The sequence below is a fragment of the Rhinolophus ferrumequinum genome, chromosome 14 (assembly GCF_004115265.2).
Source record: "Rhinolophus ferrumequinum isolate MPI-CBG mRhiFer1 chromosome 14, mRhiFer1_v1.p, whole genome shotgun sequence".
In the NCBI taxonomy this organism is placed as follows: Eukaryota; Metazoa; Chordata; class Mammalia; order Chiroptera; family Rhinolophidae; genus Rhinolophus; species Rhinolophus ferrumequinum.
In genome coordinates, this window is record NC_046297.1 from 21,765,490 (window position 1) to 21,779,313 (window position 13,824).

The following is a 13,824-nucleotide window of genomic DNA, read 5'->3' on the forward strand; positions in this document are numbered from 1 at the left end:
GTGGTTAAAAGTTGGTATCTCAGCTTCAGAGGCACCCGCTGAGGAATAAGGAGTCCCAGCCCCACACCAGGCTCCCCAGCCCAGGACCCTAGTGCCCGGTAGAGAAGTCCCCACAACTTCTGTGAAAACCAGCAGATATTGTGGCTGAGTGAGACAGAGCGCCGCTGGAGTCCCAGCTATTCCTCTTAAAGGGCCCACACATGGACTTACTGGCTGATGGACTCACTAGCTCAGAGCCCAGGTGCTGGGGTGGCAGCTCAAAAGGCACCAGGGACATATGGGGAGGAACTGAATTGTCGGGCTGCAGGGCAAGTGCTGGAGGGGCAGCATTCTCCCAGACAGAAGCACTGTTAGAAGCCATTGCTTCTTTGTAGAGCTCACCCTTCACCCAGGTGGCCACCACATCTCAGTCTCCATCAATCTGGCTAACACCGTTCACCTGCCCTGGTGATTCCCTAAGGTCCTCTCCACCCAACTTGCGGGCCCACCCAAGGAGCTTCCATGGCTCTTCCATATAAAAGGCCTGTCTTGGCTCTTGCTGCAAATTTCCCTAAAATCTCTCAAATGTTCACAAACTCCAAACAAGCAGCATCTGGGCTTGGCATGCCCGGTACGTTTTGCTAAGCAGTTTCAAGCCCGACTGTGGGGACAGAGCCAGGAGTGCAGTTTCCAGGCTCTCGCCCTCACGTGGAAAGGTGCTCACTCGGGTAGTAAATGGCCATCAACTGTGATTGGATGACCATCAGCTGTGGCTAGCTAACCATCAGCTGTAACCAGTGAGCCACTGGCCACAATATAACTGCCGTGGTGACGCTAGCAGGAGAATGGGGGCTAGCAAAAAGATGGTGGCTGAGCTAGCAAGCACAGATTGCAGAGAGGCGTAGAGTATAGTGGTATGACTCCCCTATCTATGGCTCCGTGGTGTTCCTTTCTGGCCTCACCATGTCCTGCATTCTTATGTGGGGAGCGGGACCAGAGACCCCACCTGATACCCCTCATGACACCGACACTAGCAGCAGCCAGCTTAGGTTTGCAGCTTAGCCTCTTCAAGGCATCTCTAAGCTCAGCACAACTGGCAACCATCTGCAGATCACTTTGTAGCTCATACCAAGTGGCCCTGGGCAAAACATAGGCAACAGCTGACCTTGGCCTGCAATAGAGCCACTCCCAAGAGATCCCAAAATCAAAACACCCAGTAGCCAGCTTCAGACCACACCAGAGCACCATTCACGCACCTCCACAAATGACACACCAAAAGGGCAAACTGGGTCAGCACCAGAGTCCTGCTAAAGCGAATTCTGTTCTATAGGGTACCCCTGCACAACAGCTCCTCCACTGTAGTCATGGCCAGTCCTCACAAGAAATCAGCCTGAGGGTCAATCCCTCCCAAGGACAAGCAAGCAGAAAATAATGCTCAACTACAACAGGAGAGCAAACACAACCCTCACAAGGAACACACATGGAGCTCCTAACTCAGAAGACCAGGAAGACTGCACCACTGGGCCTCACAGCACACCTACTATATAAGGCCACTCTACTAAGACTGGGACACCTCCTATACACACAGTAGCCCTACTTAATACATAGAAACAAACACAGGGAGGCAGCCAAAATGGGGAGACAAAGAAATATGTCCCAAATGAAGATCAGACAAAACTCCAGAAAAAGAACAAAACAAAGTGGAGACAAGCAATCTACCAGATGCAGAGTTCAAAACGCTGGTTATAAGGATGCTCAATGACCTCAGAGAGAACTTCAACAAAGAGATAGGAAACATAAAAACGGAGTAAAAAACATAAAAAAGAACTGATCAGAAATGAAGAATACAATAACTGAAATAAAGAATACTTTAGAAGGAATAAACAGTAGATTAGAAGAAACAGAGAACTGAATCAGTAATTTGAAAGATAAAGTAGCAGAAAACACCTAATCCGAACAGCAAAAAGAAAAAAGAATCTAAAAAAATAAGGACAGTTTATGTAGCCTCTGGGATAACATCAAGTGTGCCAATATTCATACCATAGCGGTATTAGAAGGAAAAGAGAGAGAGCAAGGAATTGAAAACCTATTTGAAGAAAACTTCCTTAAACTGGTGAATGAAACACAAACCCAGGAAGCACAGAGAGTCCCAAACAAGATGGACCCAAAGAGGCTAACACAAAGACACATCATAATTAAAATGTCAAAGGTTAAAGACAAAGAGAGAATCTTAAAAGCAGCAAGAGCAAAACCATTAGTACCTACAAGGGAGCTCCCTTAAGACTATCAGCTGATTTCTCAACAGACACTTTGCAGGCCAGAAGGGATTGGCACAAAATATTGAAAGTGATGAAAAGCAAGGACCTACAACCAAGATTACACTACACCTCGAAGCTATCATTTAGAATTGAAGGACAGATAAAAAGCTTTCCAAACAAGAAAAAGTTAAAGGAGTTCATCACCATCAAACCAGTGTCATAAGAAATGCTAAACAGACTTATTTAAGAAGAAGTTGGAAAAAAAATCAAAAATATAAATAATAAAATGGCAATAATACATATCTACCAACAAGTACTTTAAATGTAAATGTATTAAATGCTCCAATCAAAAGACATAGGGTGGCTGAATAAGAAAACAAAATCTTGCATATGTTTCAGATTGAAAGACACACACAGACTGAAAGAAAAGGGATGGAAAGAGATATTTCATGAAAATGAAAAAAATAAAATCTGGAGTAGCAATACTCATATCGGGCAAAATAACAAAGGCTATAACAAGAGACAAAGAAGAACCCAGTAATTCCACTTCTGGGTATTTATCAAAACACACACACACACACACACACACACACTCACACACACACACGCACACATTAATTTGAAAAGATATATGCATCCATATGATCATTGCAGTATTACTTACAATGGCCAAGATGGGGAAGCAACCTGTGTCCATCAATAGATGAATGAATAAAGAAGCTGTGGTACATATATACAATGGAATATTACTCACCCATAAAAAAGAATGAAATATTGCCATCTGCAACAACATGGATGGACCTAGATGGTATTATGCTGAGTGAAATAGGTCAGACAAAGAAAGACAATACCATATGATTTCACTTATATGTGAAATCTGAAAAACAAAATAAACGAAATGGAAACAAACTCATGATACAGAGAACAAACTGATGGTTGCCAGATGGGAGGGGATTAGTGGGCTGGGTGAAAAAGGTGAAGAGATTAAGAAGTACAAATTGGCAGTTACAAAATAGTCACAGGGATGTAAAGAACATCATAGGGAGTATAGTCAACAGTATTGTAATAACTATGTATGGTGGGGTACTAGTTTTATTGAGGTGATCACTTTGTAGATTGTATAGATGTTGAATCACTATGTTGTGATTGAATCACAGATGTTGAATAACAGAAAACCTGAAACTAATATAATATTGTATGTTAACTATAAATGAAAAATAAAAAATTATTAACATACAATAACAACAAAGAAATTGATTGGCAATGGAGGGGCGGGGCGGGAAGCAAGGTCTCTATGTACTAATATGTAAATGTCACCAGACTATATTTCTAAGGGAAAAAAATCAAAGCACAAACAATACATATAGTGCTATTTCTGTGTGCCGAACAAATGAGAACGAAGAATATGAATATATAAATACACACATGCAAACACAAGTGTTTATATTTTTAAAAACAAGCATAAGAATGAAAAATAAGAAAATATTACAAAATTATATGTGTAGGTATAGAGTTGCCTCTCCGTGTCTGTGAGAATACTGCTTCCAGGTCACCCCACGGATACCAAAATCCTCAAATACTCAAGTCCCTAGTTTCCTAGTGATACCATAACAAACTATTACAAACACAACAGAAATATATTTTCTCACAGTCTGGAGGCCAGAAGTCTGAAATCATGATGTCAGCAGGCCCCCACTCCCTCCATGAAGCTCTAGCGGAAAATCCGTTGCCTTTTCCAGCTTCTGTTAACACCACACGTTCACTCCAATCTCTGCCTCTGAGGTAACATTGCCTCTTCCTCTTCTCAGCCTGTTATCTGTGTGTCTGTCTGTCCTCTGGGTGTCTGCCTCAAAATGCTCTCTACCTGTCTCTTATGAACATACAGGCATGTTTTGTTTTATTGCACTCCATTTAATTGTACTTCACTGGTACTGTGTTTTTTATTGAAGGTTTGTGGAAATCCTGCATCGAGCAAATCTGTTGGTGCCATTTTTCAGATTATGGTTAAGTTTTTAGCAATAAAGTATGTTTTAGTTAAGGTATGTACATTGTTTTTAGACATAATGCTACTGTACACTTAATAGACTACAGTGTAGTGTAACATAACTATTATGTGTGCTGGGAAACCAAAAATTCATGACTCACTTTATTGAGATAATAGCTTTTTTGTGGTGGTCTAGAACAGAACCCGCAATATCTCTGAGGTATGCCTATACATTGTGATTGCATTTAGGACCCAGACAGGTTAATATAAGATAATATCCTCCTCTCAACATCCTCTCCTTAATCACAGTTTAAGCTAAAAGATGTTGAAGCATCCTTACTTTGTTTTTATATTCATAGAACATTTTAATATGGTTTGTACCAAGCTCCATGCAGGCCCAGGTCTCATTCTATCTTTACTGTGTCATTTTCGTATCTTCTAATCACATCTAATTTACTTTTGATGTTATCAGTTTTTATTTCTTTGCTGCCAATTTCCTCTTTCAATCATGTATTTATATACAATGTCACATGGGCTTATCAGTGGGAGAGAAGGACGTAAAGTAACTACATACATTGTTGTCTGTGTGTAAATTGAATAACAGATACACAGTGACCCATTACCAACAGACTATGATATGTGGCATGATAGGTCACAGATCATGATGCACATCTACTATTTATCTGATGATTTGCAGACTGAAGAGCTGACAGCAAAGTTTGCATTTAATGTAATTAATCACGGTTAACATACCATGATGACTGATGTGAACCATGCTTTTGAGGGACTGGTGTGACTTAACTAAAATGTGGTAACTAAAATCCATGCACATCAGAATCATAGAAAGAGAGGACTATATATACACCAGAATGTCTAAAATTTAAGACAGACAATATGAAGTATTAGTCAGGATATGGGACAAATGTAACTTTCATACAGTGCTGGCAAATGTATGTATAAAGTGGTACAATTTCTTTATAAAACTCTTCGGCAATATTTCCTAAAGTACAATATGCACATACTCTTTGAATCAGCAATTTATTTCATTCCCAGGATTTTACCCACAGAAATTTATATTTCTGTGTCCCAAAAGACTTGTTTAAGAACACTCATAGCATTATTTGTAGTATCCAAGCCTAGTAATATCTCAAATGTCCATTAATAACAGAATGGGACATTGATACAATTGAATATTATACAACAGTGAAAATGAATAAGCCCCTGATACGTGCAACAACATGAATCTTATGAACAATGTTAGTGAAAGACGACAGAAACAAACAAACAAATAACACATGCTGTAAAACTCCATTTACATAAAGTTCAAAAATAGCCAAAACTAATCTATGGTGCTGGCTAGTGGGGTGTGGGAGAATAGTGACTGGGAGGGAGCACACACAGGATTTTAGAGTGGTGGTAATTTTTTTCTGGATATTAACTTTGAATCTTTTTGAAAATCCATTGAGCTATACCTTTATGATCGATGAACATTTCAGTAATAATAGCAATTGTTAGTAATTACAAAGTAAATAAATAGTAAATTTATTTACTTCAATAAATAAATTTATTGTTTTAAAATGATGGGGGCCATATAGAAAGTATTCAGGCACCAGCTGGAAGGTGATCCAACATGTCAAAGTTGTGACAATTTCAGCATCAACATAATGAGTTTAGTTGATGTAAGTGCACTTAGTCTACGAAATTATTACATGTATAACAATCCTAAAAACAAAAGAATTTGAATTATTGATAAACATGACAACTTCGATGAACTGCTAAGGCATTATGCTAAGTGGAAAAAAAGACAGTCTCAAAAGATTACATATTGTATGATTCTATTTATAGAACATTTTTGAAATGACAACATCCTAGAAATGGAGAACAGATTAGTGATTGTGAGGGATTCAGGATCAGGACGGGGTGATGGGGTGTGAGGTTATGGTGGGTGTGAGTACAAACGGGCAACTCAAGGGGCCCTTGTAGTGATGGATCTATTCAGCACCTTGACAATTACTCAAGCATATGCGTGTGAGAAAATCGTATAGAATTAAACACACACACACACACACACACACACACACAAACACACACTACACACACGAGTACAAGTAAAATGGGGGGACTCTGAACAAGATGAGGTGGATTATATCAATGTCAATATCTCAGCTATGATATTTTACCATAGTTTTACAAAATGTTACCAGTATAAAAACTGGTTAAAGGGTACACAGGAATTGCTCTATATTATTTATTACAACTACAAGTGAGTCTACCATTGTCTCAATAAAAAGTTTTACTAAAAAAAAGAGAACTTAAAAACAGGTACTACTTGAGGCATCTGTTAAGTCAACTCCTTACTTAGAAAATCGATAACTAAACAGAAATAACTAAGCATTTCCAGTAAGCACTTGAAGGAAAGCAGTTTTCTACCCCGAATTATGCCTTTTGGGATAATGATTTTAAGCTGGTTATGAAGGAACAAAAGACTCAGAAAAAACCTTTGACTCCCCACTAACTGCCTAAAAGGAATTTAAATAGAGGACCTGCTCTAGGAAGGAAGAAAGCAACACAGATAACTACAGTTTAATATAAACCAGTGTGTGAGAGACAGGGAGGAACCGAGCAAGGTCCATTTGTTCAAAGTCCTCTCTGTGCCCAGTGTTAAAGATGCCCCAGCAAACATTTATTTTCCAAACATTTGCTTTTCCATCTACATGTGAATTCCCTTCCTGCCCTTTGAAGTCCCAAACCACAGCTCCCCTTTCTCCTTAGCTCCAGCATGACACATAAGACTCAACTACCCAATCTAGCCTCAGGTCTCATTTTTTAAGGCATCCGCGAATGTGCACTTGTATAATAAACTTTGGACATTTTCTCCTGTTAATCTGTCTCTGTTAATGTGATTATTAGCCCAGCGAGAAGAATTTACAAAGTGGGAGGAAATTTATTTTTTAAGCCCCCACACACTGTCTATTAACGAAACCAAGTGAAGACAGATTTTTACAGAAGAAATCTAGCTACCAGTGTAGAATGATTGAATTAGCAAATCATCATTCTGTAACACCTAAGAAGATTATTGACTCATACAAGGATTATGTCAGTCTTAAATAAATTAGGTGTTTATGAGATAGGAAAGTTGGCAGTTAGGGACAGGACCGTGTTGGAGGGCATCAAGGCCCAGACAAACAGTCTCAAAGTGAGATGGGAAGATCATGGGCAGTCAGGGACGTGCGGTGGAGGACCTCAAGGCCAAAGAGAACAGTAACTAACAGAAAAAAAAAATATGTAGAAAAGGGAACTGGACGGGAGGGGCTACTGCATCAGACTGCAAAGTCAGCCAAGATACCAGCCCAGGTGCAGGAAGGGGCGGGGGCAAGCCCAATCTTTAAGTAAGCAATTTAAAGATTAGGGATCCAAGGACCTACAGTTTCCTGCTCAGCTTAGCCTGCGGGGCATTCCGTTCAGATCCCCTCCTCTCTTCAGAGAGCTGTACTCTTGCGCTTTTCACTTTTGCAATAAAACTGTATACTGCTTCAATTTACCTCTCTGGGTCCGTGTTCTCATTCTTCGAGTACGTGAGACCACAGACTCCGAGCACCAGACATCAGAATCCTATATCATCACTTGTTTACTACTCATGAGTAGGCAAATGTAACTGTCTAAAGAAGTCACCAGATGTTCATTACACTAATCCAGCAACCTCAGCATTATAATCTAAATTAATCAGATATTTACATTTCCTAATGTGATGCAATACAAATCACACAATACCTATCATTTGTCTAAATATAAATGTTGACCATTTATCCTTAAGTTTTTATATCTAACTACTAGTTTATAAAAAATGTAGGAGATAGAACAACCTAAATTGCACCATGAAGAAAAGAAACAACCAGAAAAATTCAAAGCTGTGACTACCCACAGGATAGCACCTGAGCCTCTTCAACATGCCAGGGTCAGGAGCTTCACAAGGGAGGAGTGTATGGCAGGGACATGTTCAGTACACTTTCAGGTGCTCCCTGATATTTTCCAAATTCCCTTGCTGTTAGTTTGGAACCATGGAGTCAGCTCTGGCCAAAAGACTTTCAATGTGTATCAATTCTGGGCCACGGCAATTAACAGCCAGTGGCCCGCCTCCATTCCTCTCTTGGAGGCCACCATCCATATCCAGATGGCCAAATGCAAGGTGGGAGAGAGCCACCCAAACTTTTTTGACTTAAGCAAGTGAAATGTCAGGCTTTGCCAGCTGCAATATTTAGCATTAATTACTCTTCACCAGTACCAGACCTGCGCTAAATTGAAAGGGATTCAAACACAAAGCAAGAGATGCACTGCTTGTTTCTGAATTGGATCTCAATCTGGGTAAACCGCTCAAAAAGATATTTGGGAGTCAATTGAAAAAATTCAAATATGGACTGGATGTAAAATTTTGACATGCAAAGTTGGAGTTTGTTAATCTCAAAAACAAGTTACAAAACAACTTTGTTTTACATTTATGTGTATATTATGTATGTGTATGTTTGTGTTAGAGAGAGAAAGGGAACACACATTTATATTTATAATATATGGAAGTGTTAATAGTGGTAAACTTTGGGTGTTAGGGACTTAGTTGCTGTACTTTCTTATTTTTGTTAATCCACAATGAGAAAAAGAACTACAGTAGTACCTCAGTTTTCGAACATCTCCGTTGACGAACATTTCGGTTTACGAACGCTGTATACCCAGAAGTAAATGATTTGGTTTTTGAACACACCTCAGAGGTAGACCATGTCACGTGGCTTCCTCTGAGTGCAAGATCCTGTGGCCTAGCTGTCAACTGTTTTCGAATGTTTCAGAACTCAAACAAACGGTCTTCCGGAACAGATTATGTTCGAAAACCGAGGTACCCTGTACTTTCATAAAAGCAGTTTACATAAATAAGTTATTTATTTATTTATTTTATTAGTTTCAGGTATACAAAATAATGTAATAGTTAGACATTTATCATTTATATCCCTCACACAGTACACCGGAAGCTAAAAAGGTTATTTTTAATTAAAAAAAGATTACTGGCAAAACTGAACCATGTTTCCCCGAAAATAAGACCTAGCCAGATAACTAGCTCTAATGCGTCTTTTGGAGAAAAAATTAATATAAGACCCGGTATTATATTATATTATATTATATTATATTATATTATATTAAGCCTGGTCTTATGTTATAGTAAAATAAGACCAGGTCTTATATTAAGTTTTGCTCCAAAAGACGCATTAGAGATGATTGTCTGGTTAGGTCTTATTTTCGAGGAAATATGGCATTATGCTTAGTCACAAACAGGGGTAAGGTCCATGTAAACCAAATTTTGATCAAGGAACAAATTTGGGAATAGAACAGAGTTAAAGTCTGAGAAAAAATGCCAGAAAAAAAATACCAAGAAGCCTAGCTGTTGCTAAATTTGCTTAATTTCATAAGCAGCCTTTTTCAAGGCAATTACAGTCTTCCCCAATGGCCTGTCCTGTTCCAAGTAGACAGGTCCTTCACCATTTTAAAAAGCCCTAAACCAGTGCTGTCTAACAGGACTCTGCAATGGGAAGGACCGTTCTAAATCTGTTATCCAACATGGTAGCCATGAACCACATACAGTGACCAAGCATTTTAAATGTGGCTACTGTGACTGAGAACTGAATATTTTATTTTTTATTTGATATGATTTTAATTACAATTTAAATTTAAATAGTTGCAGATCCCAACCCTTGATCAATAATGCTGGACCCTAACCCAGTCACTAAAAGTGCACTGTGTCGGAGTAAAAAGACAGTACGAGTTCTCAGGGATATCGGCTCTTTTTCCACAGGAGACAGCTCCACTGGGTTTGGATTCCTCCCTGACTGAACTTTTTCTGCCCTCTGATGTTTAGTCTCCTACATACCTACCCCAGGGCTAGGGTCCTCTGAATGACCCTTTGATAATGTTGCTTCTGGATTTTTCCTCATATGGAATGTCTCCTCCTTCTGTAATATCACTTTCCCGTAACAGTTGAAAATGAGAAGCATTCTCCCAGCTGCCCCGAATCACCCTTGGTCCACTGGCTCTCCCTGATCCCAGAAGCTGACATTGAAACATTGCCCAAGACAGTATTCTTACATGGGAGGTTCCATGCCTCCAGGCTTATTGCCCAAGCAAAGGAGGAGAAAATAATTACTTCACCAGAACAAAGAGTCCAATTTAGAGCTTCAGAGTTGCAAAATAGGCCTTTGAAATTGAACTTGAGAGGATAATATGTTTTTTTGAGCTTCCCTAAATTGAGTCTGGAAGACTTTGCATAGAAAAGGAAAGACCTTGGCAGGCAGCAAAAACAATGGGCCCACTAAGGGGAGGTTGAGGAAAAGGCCTATAGGAACTGAGAGAGGAGAGAGAGGTAATCAAGGAAACTGCTGATGGGTCACAGAAGGCAGACTGACTAGAATGACCTGGCCTCTAGGGAACAGAGCCTAGAGGAGAACCTAGCAGCAGACACCATGGGTAGAAGCTCCCAAGAATAAAAAGCTGTGGAGAAACTCACCCACCAAGGACCCACAGCCCATGCAGTACCCTGATGCTGCCGAAAGGTGTGGGGCAGGTGCATATTTGAATTTGTTACCAGTATGAAGTCCATGTGTCCAATGCTTCGAAAGACCAAAACTCAAAATGTCAGAGTTTGGAGTAAGGAAAGGTACATTGATCAAAAGGTAGCAACCGGGGCGGATGGGTGGCTCAGTTGGTTAGAGCGCAAGCTCTGGACAACAAGCCTGCCAGTTTGATTCCCGCAAGGGATGGTGTGCTGCGCCCCCTGCAACTAAGATTGAAAGGACAACAACTTGACTTGGATGGAGCTGATGAGTCCTAGGAAAAACACACTACTACTGTTCCCCAATAAAAAACAAAAAAAGTCCAGGAATACACACTGTTCCCCAATAAAAAGTCCTGTTCCTCTTCCCCAATTAAAAAATATATATATATTTAAAAAAAAAGAAGGCACCAATCTAGAAGATGGAACACCTAATCCTCAAATCTATCTTAATAAAGTAGAGTTCGGGTTTCTTTTATGTAAAAGAAAGGGAAAATGGGAGGGACTGTTTTTGTAAAAGCTTAAGCCCCAAGCTGAATTCCTCTAATGATTGGCGTATCTAATGCAGGAGCTGAAGGCCATGGGAACAACACAGGCTTGAAAAAGATGGAGTCAGATACTGAGCATTTCACTCTGTTACAAATTGACCATCTTGTTAATCAAAATCTCTCATGACTGAAAGCTTTTCTGGAATAGGTGAAGAGTACATAAGAAAGAAGTATTAATATTTGCTCTTTGGGATGAGTTGTGGACAGCAGTCCAGAAAGTTCATGGGGAAGAAGAATACGGCTGCACTTGGTGGTTGGCTACTCAACTATCCTCTCTAGATAATCTTGGAAATATGCACCTGGAAGTTAATTCAAAGTTTCAACATACATTCAGGTATCTAAGCAGTCTTTTGTTGGTCATGCCCTGCAGTTTGTTGACTGAAAAGTAATACCAGCCAGGTGTTTTATCACCAAAAAGGACTTATTCAGGAAAAAGAAAGTGTTGCAACCCAGCGCATGCAGACATGGCAAGCCACGTGAATACTCTGGTGTACGTGTCAAGACAGAAGGGTATTTGTGGAAGGGAAAAGGAAGTTAGAACCATAGAGATTTATTATAAATTTAGAGTTCTTTCTGTAGGGTTATCGGGATTACGATTACTAGAGCGTGAAAACTTCCATAAGCCCTAGCCCCTCCCACAGATCTTCTTTAAGCAAACATAAACTGATTATGTTTGCTTAAAGTTCCAGTTTCATCTTCATCAAGTTGTTAACTGATTATCTCTCTTGTCTCTTCCTTCCCTCTGGCCTGCTGCAATTTAATTTAGGATACTTCAGAATTTATTTTATTGTCAATCCAAAAACACTAGGCTTTAACTTAGAAGAAACAGGGAATCACTTTGAATTCGTAAAATTATCTACTTGCAGTAGAAATAGAAGCTTGAGAGCTAAGATAATTCAATTCTTGGGAAATAAAGTGCTATTTCTGTGCCTGGGTCCTGTGACTCATTGAGACTGTGGAATTTGGGTGTGCTACAGTTCGTTGATGGTTAAGGTACCAGGGGCAAAGGCAAGTTTGTTTGAGAGACTGGAGTTTTGAGGACCGAATTCCATGAACAAAGGTATGAAAGGTAGAAAGAGGAATGCAGACAACCCATCTGTGCTCTCCCTCTCTGGTCAGCAGTGGCTAGAGGAAAGGAGACCCCTCACTAAGCTCAGGCTTCCTCTTAGTATTTGTTATACATAAAGCATTGAGTTAAGTTTTATGGGGAATACAAAAAACGACGGAGTAACAGTTCGTCTTCCGGTAGCTTTCTGTGAGTCGCAGTGGGCAGCAAAGCACGATAAATTCACATAGACAAGAGAGTCATTCTTTTCTTTAGAATTCCCCATTGTGAGAGAGATAAAAAAAAAAAAATTTTTAAAGCAAAATGTTTCCTGTTACAGAAGAAGGCCAATTAATAAATGTAGAAAGAATGCTAAATTAGAAAATCATTTTGTAAGTCCCAGTATAATCATCATTCACGCAAGGGTCGTAAGTGGATGTTAAAGTCATTGGATGGATGTGTTACACAACTACTAGAATGACTAAAATGCAAAACACTGACAACACTCGGTGCTGGGGAGGATATGGAGCAACAGAACTTTCATTCATTATTGGTGGGAACGCAAAATAGCACAGCCACTTTGGAAGACACTTGGCACTTTCTCACAAACAAAATATACTCTTATCATACAATCCAGCAATCATGTTCCTTAGTATTTACCCAAAGGATTTGAAAACATGTCCACAAAAAAACCTGTACATGGATATTTTTAGCAGCCTCGCTCATCATTGCCCACTAAGATGCAGCTAAGATATCCTTCAATAGATAAATGGATAAACTGTGGTACATTCAAACAGTGGAATATTACTCAGCTATAAAAAAAAAATGAGTTCTTACACCATGAAAAGACATGGAGAAAACTTAAATGTATATTACTAATTGAAAGAAGCCAATCTGAAAAGTCTGAATACTGTATGATTCCAACTATATGACATTCTGGGAAAGGCAAAACTATGGATACAGTAAAACAGCAGTGGTTGTTATGGGCTGCGGAGGAGGGATGAATAGATGGAACACAGGATTTTTAGGGCAGTAAAACTATTCTGTATGATACTCTAATAGTGAAGATTATACATCTGTCAAAACAAATGAGCCCTAATGTAAACTATGAACTTGGGGTGATTACAATATGTCAGTGTAGGCTTATCAATTGTAACAAATGTACCATCTGGTGCAGATGTTGAAAGTGGGGGAGTCTGTGAGCACAGTTGGGGAAGAAGGAATTTGCTGAGCTTTCCACTCATTTTGCTCTAAAAAAATAAAGTCTATATATTTTTTAAATCATTAGTTGAAAGATTGTGGGAAGCAATATAGTCACATGATGCCCAAGTGCCACCCCACAAACTACTAGAAACTGTAACCAGAAAATGTGCCTTTACAATGGAGAAAGTTTGTGGTTGCTATCACCTCGTAGGGAATAAATT